We start from the raw sequence: 19,065 nt of genomic DNA on the forward strand, positions 1-19,065 counted from the left end.
TATGGCCCCATAGACAAATATTATTTTGCTATTGGAGGCAAGGAAAAATCTAGGATCATAATTAATTAGAAGTTTCCCAAGGCAATCAGCCATTTTCCTGTGGTTTTTGCTATTAATCATGCACAACTTACGGTATGAAGACCAATATATTAAGCCACAGCACGTGTATGAGAAAATTTATATTCGTAGTAATCGTAACTGGATCATAAAAATCAGCTCTTCCTTAGTGGGCACAACTATTCCCATTTTTTTTCCATTAGTTAGGAGGAAAGTGACAATGTGGCAGAGGCGTTAGAGCACGTTCACATGTTAATAATGGCTGGCATTTGGGTCTGCAATCAATCATAACCTGGAGGTATGTCAGTACTTTGGTTATTCAGGTTTCTAGACTACGCTTAATGACGCATTCTCTGCTTCTAGGGCTTATTTCATTCCAACATAGCAACATTACATATTATATATTCATATATCCTCCAGCAAACTATATGAAGCACATAATATATACTGCAGTTTACAGCTTTATAATATTGCTGTACACATCTACATTTGGTTTTATTCATGTAGCACTTTTCCTTGTAGTAATTCAGCTGTAGGGATATTGGAAAATATAGTGGGGGTAGATTTAGCAATACTGTCCTAACGATAAAACTAGATCAGGCAAGCAGAAACTGCAAGAATGGGACACACCATTGATAAATCTGGTGCATTTTTGATTCCTCAACCATGTCCCCTTTTCTAGGCAATTCTTAAGACTTTCTAGTGAGTTGTAAGTATTGAAATAATTTGGCACATGCCTGTTTTTTTTTTTTGCAGCATGTTTAGCCAGAGTTCTGTTGCATTTTGCTTAGTAAATCTCCCCCAGTATACCTAGTAGTAGTAAAGTGTAAAATGGTGCTTTGTAGCAGACAAAGAAGAACGCTGCATGAATTGTATCCAGCAATATGTATTATAAATGGACAAGTTTTATCAGAATATATAGTGCTAACAATATGATAAAGCAGCACGATGGGTGCGTGGACCCACTGGGCCATACCGCCATAGCCAGATAGCAGCTGGCCAACAGGATACCAAGTCAAAGTCTATAGTTCGAATAAGGGTACCTGTGGTAACTTCAGGATACAGGTAGCAGGTACGGGAACACTGGGAACTGGAAAACACTAAGGGACCATTTGCAAAGACTAACACAGGTAAAAACAACGCTCAGGCAATGAAGGAAGAGGCAGGGCCCTTCTTATAGTCCAGGGTGATCATGGGCTAATTTGATATACAATTCAGGTGCACGTACTGACCCTACGGGACACAGCTGAGTGAAGCAGAAGTGAGCGCTGGCGTCTCCTGAGGCCAGTGCTCACTGATCCATGGCTGCGGCTGTCGGGGGGTGAGTAATCCCGACGGCCCGTAGCCATGGGTGTCACAGTATCCACCCTCTTATGCCCATTCCTCTTGGGGCCAGAGCGGGAGAGAAACTTCTTCAAGAGGGTAGGAGCATTGAGGTTCTCCTCTGGCTCCCAGGACCTCTCTTCTGGACCAAACTCCCTCCAATCCACCAAATAAAAAGTTCTTCCTCCTACTTTCTGGGTGTCCAGGATCTCCTTAGCCTCAAATATATCCGATTAACTGCTCGGGGAAACTGCAGGACTAGGAATCTTGATGTAGCGGTTCAGGACCACAGAGTTCAGGAGGGAGACATAAAAAGGAGTTGGGGATCTTGAGGGTAGGAGGCAACCGAAGCTTGTAGGAGACAGGGTTGTCTGTTGCGAGATCCTGAAGGGTCCAAGGAACCTGGGAGCAAACTTGAATGATGGCACCCTCAGCTGGATATTTCTAGAGAACAGCTAGACCTTAGTACCTGGAAGAAACTGGGGAGGTTCTCTGCTCCTTTTGCCTGCCTTTCGTTTCATGCGGTCGACCGCCAGCGGAATGGACTATCGGGTTTGCTGCCACATCTGCAGGAAGTCCCTGAAAGCAGAATCAGCTGCGGGCACATCGGATGTAACGGACACCGGGAGAGGAATTTGTTGGTGTTGGCCGTAGACGATGAAGAACGGTATGGTTATTATAAAAGAACTCAAGGAAGAAGCTGCACCCAGTCATCATGCTGCCTGGAGATGAAGTGTCGTAGGAAGTTCTCCATGATCTGATTGATCCTCTCGACTTGACCATTGGACTGGGAATGGTAAGCTGAGGAAAAGTCCAACTTTACATTGAGGAGTTTACAGAGGGCTCCCGAGAACTTTGAGGTGAACTTGACCCACTGATCAAACACGATATGCCGAGGTAAGCCGTGCAGGCGGAAGATGTGTTGGATGAAAAGGTTAGCCAGTCAAGAAGCAGGAGGTAGGCCGGTCAGCGGAACGAAATGAGCCATCTTTGAAAATCGGTCCACCACCACCCAGACTGTACTGCATCCAGCAGAGGGAGGCAGGTCCGTAACAAAGTCCATTGCTATATGCTGCCAGGGAGCATTAGGCACAGGCAGCGGCTGGAGCAGGCCAGCAGGTTTGAAGTGAGCAACCTTGTTAGCTGCGCACACCGTGCAGGACGAAACAAAGTCCATGTTGTTTTTGAGCAGCATGGACCACCAGAAATGATGGGCAATCGGGTCTCGGATCTTAAGGGCACCCGCATGACCTGCCAGTTTGGAGCTGTGTCTCCAGCGAAGGATTCTCCCTCTGTCTGCCAGGCGCATAAAAGTCCTCCCGGAGGGATGTCTCTAACTTACAGAGGGTTGACAGAGATAATGCAGGATGGATCAATAATATTTTTTGGAGACTCCATGGTGTCCTCTGTCTCGAATGACCTGGGCAAGGCATCGGCCCCCACATTCTTGTCGGTCGGGCGGTAGAGGAGCTCAAACTGGAACCGGGCATTAAACAGCGACCACCTGGCTTGATAGGGGTTCAGCCATTGGGCCGACTGGAGATATGGGAGCTTCTTGTGGTCCGTAAATTTCAGGATGGGATGAGCTGCGCCCTCTAGTAGATGTCTCCACTACTCCAGGGCTAATTTAATGGCCAGTAACTCCCGATCCCCAATCGTGTAGTTGCGCTGTGTGGAAGAGAAAAGTTTAGAGTAATAGCCACATACCACTGTCTTGCCTTTGGGACCTCTCTGGTCCGCCAGCACCAATCGAGGATGCGTCTACATCCAACAAAAACTGTCAAGATACATTTGGATGAAGGAGGGTAGAGGCTGACGTGTTGCCACTCTTCAGGCTATTAAATGTGGATTCAGCTTCTGGAGTCCACACCTTGGCATTCATAACTTTGTTGGTGAGGTTAGGGATAAACTGCCGGTAGAAATTGGCGAATCCCAAGAAACGCTGTATGGACCTTAAGCCTTGAGGACGTGGTCATTCCACAGCGGCCATTACTTTCTCCGGATCCATTTTGAGGCCTTGGTCCGAGATTATGTAGCCCAGGAAGGGTAGAGAATTCCTTTCATACATGCACTTCTCCAACTTGGCATACAGGCGATTCTCCCTCAATCGCAGCAGAACTTGACGGACATGTCTCTGATGAGTTATCATGTCTGGAGAAAAAATTAAGATGTCATCGAGATAAATCACAACACAAACATAGAGGAGATTCCAGAAGATGTCATTGACGAATCCTTGGAAGACCGCGGGAGCGTTACTCAGGCCGAAGGGCATCACCAGATATTCATTGTGCCCGTCTCGGGTGTTAAATGCCATCTTCCATTCGTCAACCTGGCGAATCCGGATTAGGTTGTAAGCCCCACGCAAGTCTAGTTTAGAAAAAATCTTGGCTCCTCTATGCAGTCAAAAAGTTCTGAAATCAATGGCGACGGATATCTATTTTTGACCGTGATCTGGTTGCGACCCCGGTAGTCGATGCAGGGTCGCAGAGATCCATCCTTCTTTTTGACTAAGAATAACCCGGCCCCCGGCTGGGGAGGGGGACTTTCATATGAAACCCCTCTCCAAATTCTACTTAATATAGGCCGACATAGACTGAGTCTCTGGCAAGGAGAGAGGGTATGCCCTACCATGGGGAAGGGACGCATCAGAAACCAGCTCAATAGGGCAGTCATACGCCCGGTGGGGAGGAAGCGTCTCCACCTCCTTCTTGCTGAAGACATCAGAGAACAGAGAATAATGAGAAGGCAATCCTGCCAATGACTGACGCCGAGTAGGCTGGACCAGATGGATCTGCCACAGGCAGCGGTTGAGACACTTGGGACCTCACTGGAGAATCTCTCCAGAATTCCAGTCCAGAACTGGGGCATGTAGTCAGACCCAAGGCAGGCCCAGCAGCACAGGGTTGACGGCCTTGGGTAGAACAAGAAACGAGATGAGCTCGGAATGAAGGGCTCCCACTTGGAGCCTCAGCGGTTTGGTCACAGCTACAATCGGGTCTGGCAGAGGTAGTCCATTCACCAAGGCGATGATCAATGGCCTCTCCAGGGAGGTTGTGGGCAACTGGAGGAGAGCCACTAGGTCTTTGTGGATAAAACTGGCTGCGGACCCAGAGTCCAGATAGGCAGGGACCCGGTTGGTCTTCTCGCCGGACATTATAGTCACGGCGATGGACAATTTAGAAGAGAGTTCTCTATCCAGCGCTGTATAGCCTTTTGTTGTCTCCCCAACCAATCCTAGGTGTTGGAGTTTATTTGGCTTCTGAGGACACAGACACACGACATGGCCTCCGAGGCCGCAATACAGACAAAGTCCCGAAGTGCGTCTGCACTGTTTCTCCTAAACGGATAACTTCAGCCTGTCAACTTGCATAGGCTCCTCAGGTGGGCCACCTGGTGAGCGCAACAGGGACTGTGGGAAAGTGGGGGCCAGTCAAGGGAGTCTTCTCTCCCGACGAATCTCTTGGGAGCATTCCTGGAACCTCATATCAACCCGGGTGGCAAGCAAAATGAGATCGTTCAGGGTACATGGCAGATCACGAGCGGACAGTTTGTCCTTGATCTCGGACGACAGTCACTGCCAGAATGTAGCCACCAAGGCCTCATTGTTCCAGGACAGCTCACCTGCCAGGATACGGAACTGAATGGCGTACTCGCCCACGAAGGTGTCTCCCTGGCAAAGTTCAGCAGGGAGGCAGCTGCCAATGAGTCTTGTCCAGGCTCCTCAAACACAGTGTGAAGTGTCCATAGGAACCCCTGGAAGTCACCGGTCTCTGGTCCTTGTCGTTCCCAGATAGGGTTCGCTCATGCTATGGCCTTGCCAGTGAGCAGAGAAATAATGAAGGTGATCCTGGCACCATCAGGCGGGAACGCTCTGGCATGTAGAGAGAAGTGGATCTGGCACTGATTGAGAAATCCCCTGCAGGCACTCGCATCTCCATTGTAACGAGGCGGTAGTGGTAGCGAGAATCAGGGATCAGCACTGGTGATGACAGGTGGTGTAGCAGGAGGGTTAGCCGAGATAACCGGAACAGAAGCTGAGGAGGCTGCAGCTTGTGCATCTAGCCGCTGAACAATGGAGTTCACTGCCAGGAGGAGTTGGTTCTGTCGTGAACGAAGGTCTCGCAGATCTGCTTGCATGGCTTGAGATGTCGACATGGTCTTGGGTTGACCCACTGGCCCGTATCGCCGTAGCGGGATAGCAGCTGGCCAACAGGATACCAAGTCAAAGTCTATAGTTCGAATAAGGGTACCTGTGGTAACTTCAGACAGTAGCGAGGGTAGGCTCGGATGGGACTTTGGCAGCAGGCAGACACCAGGCGTGGTGTAACATGGAAGGCGTAGTATACGGCACAAAACGACTCCAACCCTCAATGGCACAGGAACAAGGTAGCATGGGATACAGGATGAGGTAGCAGGTACGGGAACACTGGGAACTGGAAAACACTAAGGGACTATTTGCAAAGACTAACACGGGTAAACACAACAACGCTCAGGCAATGAAGGGGCAGGGCCTTTCTTATAGTCCAGCATGATCATGGGCTAATTTGATATACAATTCAGGTGCGCACGCTGGCCCTTTAAGGCTGGGTACGAGCTTGCACGTGCAGAGTGAAGCGGAAGTGAGCGCTGAGAAGGAGATGCAGGCTAGCGCCCACTGATCCATGGCGGCGGCCGTCGGGGGGTGAGTAATCCTGACGTTCCGTGGCCATGGGTGTCACACAGGCTGCTAGGTTAAAGCACTGGAGGAATATGATATAACTGACTAAACATGATGTTTGTAACCAATACCAACTTTATGGATAAGTTGCTGTATATAATTATAAGTGTACAAGTTTTGCTTCCACTATGGGGTCTTTAAGGCAAGAGTTGACAGCTATCACTAGAAAAGCATAACTATACTAAAAAAGGTAAAAGAAAGGCGTCTATATACTCTATGGCCAAAAGCGCCTAACCATAACACCTATATGACCTTGTTGGACATCCCATTCCAAAACCATGGGTATTATTATGAAGTTGGCCTCCCCTTTGCAACTATAACAGCCTCCACTCTTCTGGGATGACAAGATTTTGAAATGTGTGTGCGAATTTGTGTCCATTCAGCCAAAAGAGCATTTGTCAGGTTCGTCGCTGATGTTGAACAAGATTGTCTGGCTCACAATGGAGACTCTAATTAATCCCTAAGGTGTTTGATGGGGCTGAGGTCAAGGCTCTGTGTAGGCCACTCGAGTTCCTTAACACCAAACTAATCACACCATGTCTTTATAGGCCTTACATTGTTCCCCGGGGCACATTCAAACTGTTTGTGTGCTGTAGTATCAACATTACTCTTCACTGGCTGATCTGTGGTTCCTCTTAGATGCTTCTACTTCACAATATTAGCACTTACCATTGACGGAGCAGATCTAGCAGATCAGAAATTTCACAAACTTTTACGTTTAAAGTTATTGCGTACTTTAGTACCACCCATACTACTACCAATGTTTGTCTATGGATGTTGCATGGCTATGTACTTGATTTTATGTACCTATTTGCAATGGGTGTTGCTGATACACCTGAATGTACTAATTTTGGATATTAGAGTGTAGCTATTTTTAGAAGCTAATGGTTTATGATGTTGTTACAAATTCACATAGGCTTCATAGAAATGTGTGATCCCTGCTCACCCTTCTTCCTTTCATATCTCCTTTTTGCTCTCCATGACTTTAAATTTGACATTTACCTTAATGCAATGCCTGGTCTATAGAAGCCTGAAAGCAAATAGCTAGAAAAATCAGGAACAATAAAAGACATTCAGCACATACACTTTGAAAAATGATAAACAGAGATTTGCTTTAATATTTGTTTTTATACTTCTGAGTCCCAAATTTCCCTGAAAAGGAGCTCTGTTATGTGGGGATAGAGGAGGTGACAACCCCCTTAGGCTCTGTTGACATCTGTGAGCGCAATTTTTCTTGTCAAAATGAAGGACAGTTCGGCAGAACCCGACGGACCCCATTATAAGTCAATGGGTGTTTATCAACTAATTGTAAGATTGCAAACAGAATGCAGGTTATAAATATAAGCAAAACCAGATATGAGCAGATCCTTAGATTTAACAAAATAATGGCCAGAGGGGTTATTATTTTTGCTTTAGTGACTATTACAGTTATGAAGGTGCACTACAGGTCACCTAGCCATAGAAAAAAATAAGACAACAATTTAAGGTTTTGATGTTACTCAGTTATTGACATGTCATGTTTTGTCCCCCCCCCCCCAAAAAAATAAAAATAATTATATACAATATGTGAAAATGTTGCTGTCAACTAAAGGAATAGTTGTTAAACAAGATTGATTATGTCAGACTTTTCTCTGCAACCTGTGCTGCATTCTCACATTTGGTGAATGCGGCTTTAATATTTTTGTGTTAGTATTTTTAAAATGTGAACTGTCATGTTAAAATGTTTTATTTTTGCATGCATAGTCATTACAAGCTACATAATATACCTTAAAGTAATTCAACTAATTTCGATTGTAATATATGAAGTTTACTATATCACGGCAAACTGTGATTTTAGGTGTAATTCACCTGTCAATCATTCAGAATACAAATGACTTTACACTACTTAGCTTCCTGGATGTTACACTGCCAGAACTAGGGCCACTTGTCAATTGACTGCCTGCTATGCTATTTAGAGTGGGGCCTATAGGGATCTTACCAATTGGATAGTCTAATAAAGAGAAGCAAATGGAGCTACTTTGTATGCAGTTATAGTAACAGTAAATTCTTGTGTAATTATCTTCATGATCTTTATTAATCTTCGCCTCACTCTTGATCTTCACTGAAAACATTCTGCAAAATGATATAACCCAGAAGGGAGCATGTAGTACTATTAAATGGGTCAAGAATTGGAGTTCTTGAAATATGCATTTACACCATATTATTAAATTAGATTATTTTTGGTTGACTTTCTTTGTAGGGTAATGTAAAACACAGGACATAAAGCTGAAAAATGAGCTATTAATTCTTCATAGATAAGTGATGATCACTCTCAAGACATGAACATAACAGTATTCATTGGAAATAAATTCCAAGATGAATCTTTAAGAAGGCACATAACCATTTACTCAAGATATTGCTTTCCACCTGTTATCTGAAAAGGCTCAGAAATAATACATTGTAATCTGGCAACCAGGACAGAAAACAAAGACGTCATGTGTCTGGGGATAATGACAGTTTTATGCATCAAGTCTAATCCATTCCTATTCCTGTATAGTGTTGAAGTGACTGAGATAATTTCATTTTCTTTTATGTCCGTTAACTTTAGAGCGGAAGATTCAAAATCGCTTCAAATCTGTGTCCATGAAAATGATTGATAATAAGCGGTTATCAATTAGAAACACCGTAATGTTTTTCAAGACTTCAGATTATACCTAGCAAGCTTTGAAAATATCAACTGGTAGACATCCAAATTTTTGGTAGAACAAGGAGGAAATAGAAGCCAAACATGGAGAGAAGTATGATGGAGGCATTTCAATGAAATGCTGTGTAAGGTTTAATTGTGGAAGATAATCCATTAGTGGATAACAAAGGCATGTCACTACTCAATAATGTAAAGGTGGGTTTACACACTACAGGTACGAGAGATGTAACATTCCTATAGGTTGATATGAGAATTGTATGGATTTTACAAACAGTGTTAACATGTAGCAATTGATCATAGTGTCAATTATAGTGTCAAACGACTCTTTGGCACTGTTCATAGAGTTCTGCTTCCGAAAATGTGATACAATATTTTAAGTAAAAGGGTCATTCATATCAATGGGAATATGCTAAAAATAATTTTCAGTAACAGAAATCTCTTAGCATTATTAAAGGGGCGCTCAATGGAAATGTTTGTCTTATGGGAGTCCGAGATCACAGGCTTCACCAATGTGATATACTCACATGTATCTATGACAGATCATCTTGACTGGATTTCCTAATTTAAGTGACAAAACTGAATAAGGAGGCTTCCAGCATCGGGCCTCTGACCAGCAAGCTGCTCAATGAAAACGTGTATACAAGGTCGACAATCCCTTAGATAGTGAGAATGTTCATGTATCTTTTAAAGGGTTTTTCCTATCTTCTAAAGTGATGCATATCCCTAGGATATGCCATCACTTTATAATCAGTGAGGCTCAGAACTCTGGGACCCCCTCCGATCCTGAGAATGAAGGGGCCACAGTGTCACCTTATAAGTCTTCTCTGCACTGTAGCACACCCGGCTGGGCAGGGAACTGCAGTCCCATTCACTTGCTGAAGTTCCCTGCTCAGCGGGTGGCTGGGGCGCCGCTGTTCATGAAAAATCATTACTAGGATTGGTAGGGGTCCTAGATGTCAGACCCACAACGATTATAAAGTAGTGACATATCCTAGCAAAGATGGGAATGCCCCTTTATGGTTAAATTAGCATTGATCTTCCATCTCACAAATTACATATGAATACCATGGGAAATTACTCTAGACATTTATTTACTTTATCAATCTCTAAGGTCTCCAATAATCTTTGAAAACACTTAAATTACATTATTACAACTTTCACATTTTAAAATGCTTTGATTTACAAAACCAAAGTCTCCATACAAGAAATTTACTTTTCGCTTCATTTTACTTTCCCTTGTTAATAGCTCTTCAGTTTTGCTTAGCTTTCCCATTCATGACTAATCTATTTTATTATACACCTAAAAGCAGAACAGTATGTTCTCCTATTTATGCTGATAATAACACATAAGGTACTCTGGTTTACAGTCCAGGTCCGGCACAATAAACCAAAGCTTATTTTCTTTGTGGTTGCCCACTCATATTTATAAAGCAAACGCTAATATAATTTTTAGAAGTAATTTGCTTTGCTTGCTTGCAAATCATTGCAGTCTATATGTAGCATAACAGATAAACAAACTAAATTTAAACTAATTTTCTTACAACCCACACATAAAAAATGTTAGGGTTAAAAATAATAATATGTTTGGTAAGAAACTACTTAACTACCCACCAGGGTATGAGAAATGAATGGCTGCATAAAATACAAAGGGACTTTTTGGTTTTAAATTGCTAGTGGTACATACAGTCTAAACACAAAAATGACCTTTACCAAGCATAAAAGCAAAAAAAGTGATTCCTCCCCCCTTTATAAGCCATTGTCTACTGTACCTTAAAGGGAATGTGTTGCCAGAAAAACATGTTTTTTTTTTTAATTAAACATTTAGTGTGTGGGTGATTAAACATTGTTCAAATTTTTTTTATTTTTTTCACGAGTCAGGAAATATTATAAATTAATTCTAATTTAGAATACTTCCCATTTCTGGTCACTAGATGGAGCTATTCCCAAAATTGCAGCATTGCAAAATTGGGTAAAAAGCCCTCGCTCTAGTGAGCTCTCAGCATCCCCCCCTCCTTTATCCTGGCTAGTGCCGGGATAAACGAGGGGTTTGAACGGTGTAACCTCCTACACTGTGTGTCGCCATTTTTTGAGCTAACACACAGTGTAGTAGGTTTACATACAGTAGTAAACACACACAAACACGAACATACATTGAAATCTCTTACCTGCTCCTGCCGCCGCGGCTCCCTCCGGCCCGTCCGCTCCGTCTGCTGCCGCTGGTCCAAGTGCACAAGTCCGGAAGCCGCGACCGGAAGTAGTAATATTACTGTCCGGCCGCGACTTCCGGTCCACAGGAAAATGGCGCCGGACGGCGCCAATTTCAAATTGGACTGTGTGGGAGCGGTGCATGCGCAGTTCCCACACAGACGCCGTACACACAAGTGAATGGGACGGGAGCCGTTCGCAGTCCCTATGGGACTGTGGCTGCCGTATTCCATGTCTGTATGTGTCGTTAATCGACACATACAGAAATGGAACAAAAAATGGCAGCCCCCATAGGGAAGAAAAAGTGTAAAAATAAGAAAAAGTAAAACACAAACACACAAATAAATATAAACGTTTTTAATAAAGCACTAACATCTTTAACATATAAAAAAATAATTTGTGATGACACTGTTCCTTTAAAGAACTGGAGAATTTACTAGCAGCAACCAACATAATCATTCATCTTTTTTTTACATTTTAGACATTTTCTACAATTACAGCCATTATTCTTTTAGTTCATTAATATGAAATTTTGTTTGCGAGGCTACTCATGAATAGTCGCTATTGAACGGTAACAATCATTATTATTGAAGGAATGAAAAGAGGTGATAAGTGAGGCTGTAAAAGTAAAATTAAATGTTAATAGATGCAAGGCCACAAAGCGGTGGCATTTAGACGCATGGCAGTACATTTATCAGAGTTGTCACATTATAGCAAGTAGCTATAGCGATATCTACCTGTAAATTAAAATACCTTTTTTATTGTTTAGCAGGAAAATGTTCAGCCTGGTATGTAAAAAAATATGTAAATATCATGGTTAAATATATGTAACCTTTGTTATTATTGTTATTATTATGTACAGAATTTTGACATTGATTTTGTAGGACATTGTCAAACGTTGAATAAAGTATTCAATGTAGATTTCAATGATTAGCATCACACAGTCGGGTTCTCTTGCATAGGAAAAGTTTATCTGACATTTTTTTATCTTGAAAACCAAAATCCTCTGGGAAATCCGTGAAGCCTTGAGGTAAATATTTCTTATGCAGTTCAATTCGGCAGGCAGAATAAATTAATATTTAGTGTTTACATTTTATTGTCAAGCAAAACATGTTCACTAGCTCATCATAACTGAAACTGTACATTGTTTATGAACTCTATTTGCTTCGTGGAAACAAGTCCAGATTAAGCAATTCACCGGTTTCAACAACAACAATCCCTTGCCTTAAAGGGATTTTCCCATCTTATAAAGTGATAGCATATCGAAAAGTGCATTTTTGGGTTTCCCAGCAAAGCAGGGACTAGGGTATGCTCCAATGAAAATCTGTCCCTGCCCCAAAAGCATTGTATTGATTTCCATTCATATATAAGTTTACATTTCCTGCAAAAAAAATAAAAAAATTGGAATAAGGCTGTGTTCACATTACATTTGAACCTGCCCGTCAGAGGCATACGTCGGAAGGATTTTCCAACATATACCACTGCTGGAACGCTGCGATGTATGCTTCTGTGTAATATACCGTGCAGTAAAGTTTTTTTCCCACTGTAGTCATCTATATTTAATAGCATAGTGTACTACACTATACTATACAGCATAAAAAACTAGATATGGAGACACAGGACACTTTTTTGGCATACACAGAGTAAATGGGGCCCTATGGATTCATTCAGCTTATGTGCTGGGAGCTTTCCTGGGGTATATGCCGTGCAAAGTTTACAAATCTGATGTGAACAGAGCACTGTTCATTTAGGTATTTATCTTTCTTTGTGTCTGCATTTAAAAATGTAAATAGCATTGATTACAGGCGTTCTCCGCTTTGGACTGTCCCCAAAGAAGGGTCCCTTGACAATCACAAAGTTTCCTTGTGCTGGGACAACCAGTAATCCACTGTGATCTGTGGGAGGACCAGTCATTAAAGAGGTTCTGTCACCAGATTTCCAAACCCCTATCTCGTATTGCAGCAGATCGGCGCTGCAATGTAGATAACAGTAACGTTTTTTTTTTTTTCAAAAACGAGCATTTTTGGCCAAGTTATGACCATTTTTATATTTATGCAAATGAGCCTTTCTTAAGTACAACTGGGTGTGTTTAAAGTTATGTACAACTGGGCGTGTATTGTGTTCGTTACATCAGGGCGTTTTTACTTGTTTTACTAGCTGGGCGTCGTGAATGGAAGTGTATGATGCTGACGAATCAGCATCATCCACTTCTCTTCGTTAACACCCAGCTTCTGGCAGTGCACAGACACACAGCGTGTTCTCGAGAGATCACACTGTGACGTCACTTCCTGCCCCAGGTCCTGCATCGTGTCGGACGAGCGAGGGCACATCGGCACCAGGCGACAGAGGCTACAGTTGATTCTGCAGCAGCATCGGCGTTTGCAGGTAAGTCGATGTAGCCTCTGTCGCCTGGTGCCGATGTGCCCTCGCTCGTCCGACACGATGCAGGACCTGGGGCAGGAAGTGACGTCACTTTTTGAAAAAAAACAAAACGTTACTGTAATCTACATTGCAGCGCCGATCTGCTGCAATACGAGATAGGGGTTTGAAAATCTGGTGACAGAGCCTCTTTAAGTGTTCAACTTCCCTGAAGCGCCACCACAGGAGAAATTGAGCATTAAATTGTTTTTGTTAAAATCAATGGGTTGTCTGTGTACACAGGGCCACCATCTGGGCAGTACTGGAGGTCCTGCAGTCAGGGACCCGTCCATAATTTTTTTTTAAAAAGGGGCCCGCTGGAATTCATATACTCAAGGGTAGTGGAGCCCTTGTGATTTAATTTTGGTAAAAGGAACAGGTCCCATCACAAAGCTGGGGCCCGTTATTTACTCCAAAGTAAAACCAGAAGGGCCCGCTTATCTCCTGTGTTGTGTAAAAAGTGACAATAAACCTGTCTTCTCCCTCTGGTTACACAGCACAGGAGATAAGAGGCATCCTAAGAACTGCTGCTAGTGATACAATCCTATGCTGCAGTATTAAAGTGTAGCTAAATGTTTAACAAATGTTTGACGTGTCATAGTGACATGTCAGAAGGTTTGATTGGTGGGGGTCCAAGCACTGACCCCCACCAATCAAAACTTCTGACATGTCACTATGACATGTCAAAAGTTTGTTAATTGTTTAGCTACACTTTAAGAGCAACTAATACAGACATGGGTAAGACTTTGGCTTTCTATGGGGGAGGGGGCGTAGAGTTAAATGATAATGGGGGCAAGGAGATTGGATATTGCGTAGGGAAGGAAATGATGCTATAAAGGGAAGGAGACAATAATGGAGGGGGATGACACTGAAGGAGGCATTATACTAGGGGAATAATAATTGGGGGAAAAAAAGATGATATCTAAAGGGAAGGAAATTATAAAGGGGAGGGGTAGAGGAAAGAGAGCTTATACCTGTGTAGGGGGAGAGTGCTTATACCTGAGGCATAGTTGCCAACAGTCCCGAATTTGCTGGGACTGTCCTGAATATACAGAGACAGTTTCGGCAAATTACTGTCCCGGACGTGTCCTAGCAACTACCATATATACGATACTATGGCAGAGCAGGAAACTATCCGCCTCCTGCCCTGCCATTCACCTCGCCAGGAGCGGAATCCCCAGCAAGAGTGTTGCTGACTCTCCTAGAGGTAGCCCCTGACGTTACTGTCCATATATGGATAGTAACATCAGGGGCTCCTCCTGGACTGGAATCCCCTGTAGATAATGCCACACACACCCCCTGTATAAAGTGCCACCTTCCCCCTGTAGATAGTGCCCAACACACTCCATGTAGATAGCGCCCACACCCCCTGTAGATAGTGGCACACACACCCCACTGTAGATAGCGCCACACCCACTCTGTAGATAGTGCTAAACACTCCCCTGTAGATAGTGCCACACACCCCTGTAGGTAGTGCCACACATTCCCCTGTAGGTAGTGCCATACATCCACCCAGTAGGTAGTGTCACACATCCCCATGTAGATAGTGACACACACACACACACACACACACACACACACACACACACACACACACACACACCTGTATATAGTGCCACACTCACCTTTAGATAGTGCCACACACAGCCCCTGTAGATAGTGCCACACACACTCTGTAGATAGTGCCACACACACCCCTGTAGATAGTGCCACACACAGTCCCCCGGAGATAGTGCCACACACCCCACTTTAGATAGCGCCACACAAACCCCCCTGTAGAAAGTGCCACACACACCCCACTGTAGATAGTGCCACACACCCCTGTAGATATTGCTACACCCCCTCTGTAGATAGTGCTAAACACTCCCCTGTAGATAGTGCCACACACCCCTGTAGGTAGTGCCACACATTCCCCTGTAGGTAGTGCCACACATCCACCCAGTAGGTAGTGTCACACATCCTCATGTAGATAGTGATACACACACCTGTATATAGTGCCACACTCACCTGTATATAGTGCTACACACACCCCTGTAGATAGTGTCACACACAGTCCCCCGGAGATAGTGCTACACACCCCCTGTAGATAGTGCCACACACCCCCTGTAGATAGTGCCACACACAGTCCCCCAGAGATAGTGCCACACACCCCACTGTAGATAGCGCCACACACACCCCCCTGTAGAAAGTGCCACACACCCCACTGTAGATAGTGCCACACACCCCTGTAGATATTGCCACACCCCCTCTGTAGATAGTGATAAACACTCCCCTGTAGATAGTGCCACACTCACCTGTAGATAGTGCTACACACACCCCTGTAGATAGTGTCACACACCCACTGTAGATAGTGCCACACACCCACTGTAGAAAGTGCCACACAGATCCCCCTGTAGAAAATGCCCCACACAGCCCCTATAGATAGTGCCATGCCCCTGTAGATGGAACCACACCCCCTTGTAGATAGCCCCACACACACCCCTGTATATAGTTCTATACACAGCCCCCTGTAGATAGTCCCCCACACCCCCTGTAGAAAGTGTCCCACACAGCCCCCTGTAGAAAGTGTCCCACACAGGCCCCTGTATAAATTGTCCCACACAGCTCCCTGTAGATAGCTCCACATACAGCCCGCTGTAGACAACATCCCACACAGCCCTCTGCAGATAGCGCCACACACAGCCCCCTATAGATAGTGCCACACACCCCTGTAGAAAGTGTCACACACAGCCCCCTGTAGATAGTGCCACACACACACACCCCTGTAGATAGTGCCACACACACCCCTGTAGATAGAGCCACATGCACCACCTGTAGATTATGCCACACAAACCCCCTGCAGATAGTCCCACACACACCCCTGTAGATAGTCCCATACACCCCCTGTAGATAGTGCCACACACCCCCAGTATATAGTGCCACACACACATCCTGTAGATAGTGCCACACACTCCCCTGTAGATAGCGCCCCACACTGCCCCCTGTAGAAAGTGTCCCAAACAGCCCGCTGTAGATAGCGACCCACATCGTCCCCTGTAGATAGCGCCCCACACAGCCCCCTGTAGATAGTGCTCTACACAGCCCCCTGTAGATAGTGCCACTCCCTCCTGTAGATAAAAGACTGAATGTTAAACTTTGGTCTGGTGGAAAGGTGTCTCAATTACTTAACAAGTCTTGTCTAGAGTCTGAACTTTTTTTCTTGTTTGGGGCCTGAAATTATTTAGAGGTCCGGTGTCTGAATTAATTTTGTTGTGTCGTTTTTACACAGATAACGTGTGTGCTGCATGTGAAGATAATGCAAAAAACATCATTCAGGCGTGCCGTGGCGATGGGAGATCCTAGGGACTGTAGCAGTCAGAACTACATTTTGCTAAGTGACTCTGCTGTGTATAGGACTGCAACAGCCTCAGGGCAATGATTTTTGTTTATGTTGCCCCCCCTACACCCTGACAGATTCTTTGCACATACACTGTTTCCCTTTTTGCCCCCCACAGAGCCGCTGTCCCTTACCTGTCACTGCACAGAGCTTATGTGAGGTTGCGTCTACCCCTGGCCAACACTGCTACTTTCAGTTCTGCTAGCCCTGGCACTTAGACTCTCCCCTTTGCCTCCCGATACCCACCTCCTGTCTCTGCCCTGCCCTCCAAAAAAACCCTGCTAGCTTGATTTTCACTGTGCCCTACCTATGATAATGAGGTGGGGTGGGGGCCCAGACTCCTTGGCAGTATGGGGCCCAGAAATTCCTGATGAAAGCCCTGTGTGTACAGGACAGGTTCTCCCCGCTGGCAAGAGATGAAGATCCTGAACAGTTAACGGCCCTCTATCAACTTAAAATTTCTTAAAGGGAAGGTGTCACGGAAAAATGTTTTTTTATATGTTATTGCTTTTAGTATGCCATTAAAATAAATTTTATTTATTTGTGTTTTTGTGTTGTACTTTTTTCTTTTTTCTTTCTTTTACTTCTCTATGGGGGCTGCCATTTTTTTTTCATCTCTCTATGTGTCGATTAATGACACATACAGAGATGGAATACGGCACATACATCCCCATAGAGAATGCGAACGGGAGCCGTTCCATTCACTATAGCGTACGCCGTCTGTGTGGGAACGGCGCATGCGCCGCTCCCACACCGACCAAAAGGAAGGTCTTCGGCAGAGCAACATCCGGCGCCATTTTCATGTGGACCCGAAGCCACGGCCGGACAGTAAGATGACTACTTCCGGTCGCGGCTTCCGGCCATGTGTTCAGTCTAGGAGCGGAGGCAGCAGCGGCGGTGACAGCGACAGTGGCGGCGGCGGCAGGAGCAGGTAAGTTTATGGTTGTGTATGTGATGTGTGTGTATGTTCGTGTTATACTGTGTGATTACCACTATCTAATTCAACTACACTGTGCATTCACTCAAAAAATGGCGGCACACAGTGTAGGAGGTTTGAACATTCAACCCCCTCCTTTCTCCTGGCACTAGCCAGGATAAAGGAGGGGGGATTGTTTGAGGACACTAGAGCGAGTGTGTCTTCTCCAATTTTGCAGCATAAAGCAATGAGGTTGCTTTACCACATGCCAATGCTGCAATTTTGGGAATTGCTCCCTCTAGTGACCAGCACATGGAAATGTTATAAATTAGAATCTAATTTATAATATTTCCTGACTTGTGAAAAAATTAAAAAAATTAGAACAATGTGTAATCATTTATATACCAGGGGCGTAGCTAGGGGGGGGGCAGGCGGGGCATGTGCTCCAGGCACAAGGGAAGGGGGGTCGCCGAAGAGCAGCTGATCGCTGCTGACAGGCGCCCGTATGTCGGACACCTGCAGCAGCTTAGGTAGAGCCAGGAAATTAGGGCGTTCTGACTGGGGTCTGTGACGGCCAGGGAGTGGACCAGTCCAGTCACCTGACTTGTCACCTGACCTCACATCAGTGACATGAGGTCAGATGACTCAGGTCAGGGGACAAGTCCACTCCCGTGCTGCAGCCTCCCTGCATCTGCCTCTACTCTGTGCTCTGCGAGAAGCAGAGAGGAAGCTCCGCCCACAGCCCATCCTGACCTGTCAGCAAGGAGACATGTTGAGTGTCTTGTGTGTATATGTGTGTGTAGTGTGAATACAGTGTGTGTCTCTGTATGTGTATATGTTACAGTGTGTGTGTGTGTGTGTGTGTGTGTGTGTCTGTGTCTCTGCATGTGTTTGTCTCTTATATCTACTACATTATCTGTACTCAGAGAGTTATCACTGTGCTATCTGTAGTGTTACATAGGACCACAGGTAACATCTACTACATTATCTGTACTGTGTAGCAGAGCTGAGATTGTAATTTAGCACAATGTGTTATCTGTGGTGTTGCATAGGACTGCAGGGGACACAACTACATTATGAGTACTCAGAGAGTTATCACTGTGCTATCTGTGGTGTTACATAGGACCGCAGGTAACATCTACTACATTATCTGTACTGTGTAGCAGAACTGAGATTGTAATTTAGCACAATGTGTTATCTGTGGTGTTACATAGGACTGCAGGGGACACAACTACATTATCAGTACTCAGAGAGTTATCACTGTGTTATCTGTGGTGTTACATAGGACTGCAGGTAACATCTACTACATTATCTGTACTCAGAGAGTTATCACTGCGTTATCTGTGGTGTTACATAGGACTGCAGGGGAC

General features: G+C 44.7%; 1 long non-coding RNA gene across 1 annotated transcript; it reads left to right on the plus strand.

The window, feature by feature from the left end:
- Nucleotides 1-46: 46 nt before the first annotated feature.
- On the plus strand, nucleotides 47-17,108 carry LOC142760853 (uncharacterized). The gene is made up of 3 exons (XR_012883425.1): nucleotides 47-132; nucleotides 8,685-8,975; nucleotides 16,672-17,108. It is a non-coding gene; the product is annotated as an uncharacterized LOC142760853 (long non-coding RNA).
- Nucleotides 17,109-19,065: the final 1,957 nt, after the last annotated feature.

Source organism: Rhinoderma darwinii, chromosome 4 (assembly GCF_050947455.1).
Source record: "Rhinoderma darwinii isolate aRhiDar2 chromosome 4, aRhiDar2.hap1, whole genome shotgun sequence".
Lineage (NCBI taxonomy): Eukaryota > Metazoa > Chordata > Amphibia > Anura > Rhinodermatidae > Rhinoderma > Rhinoderma darwinii.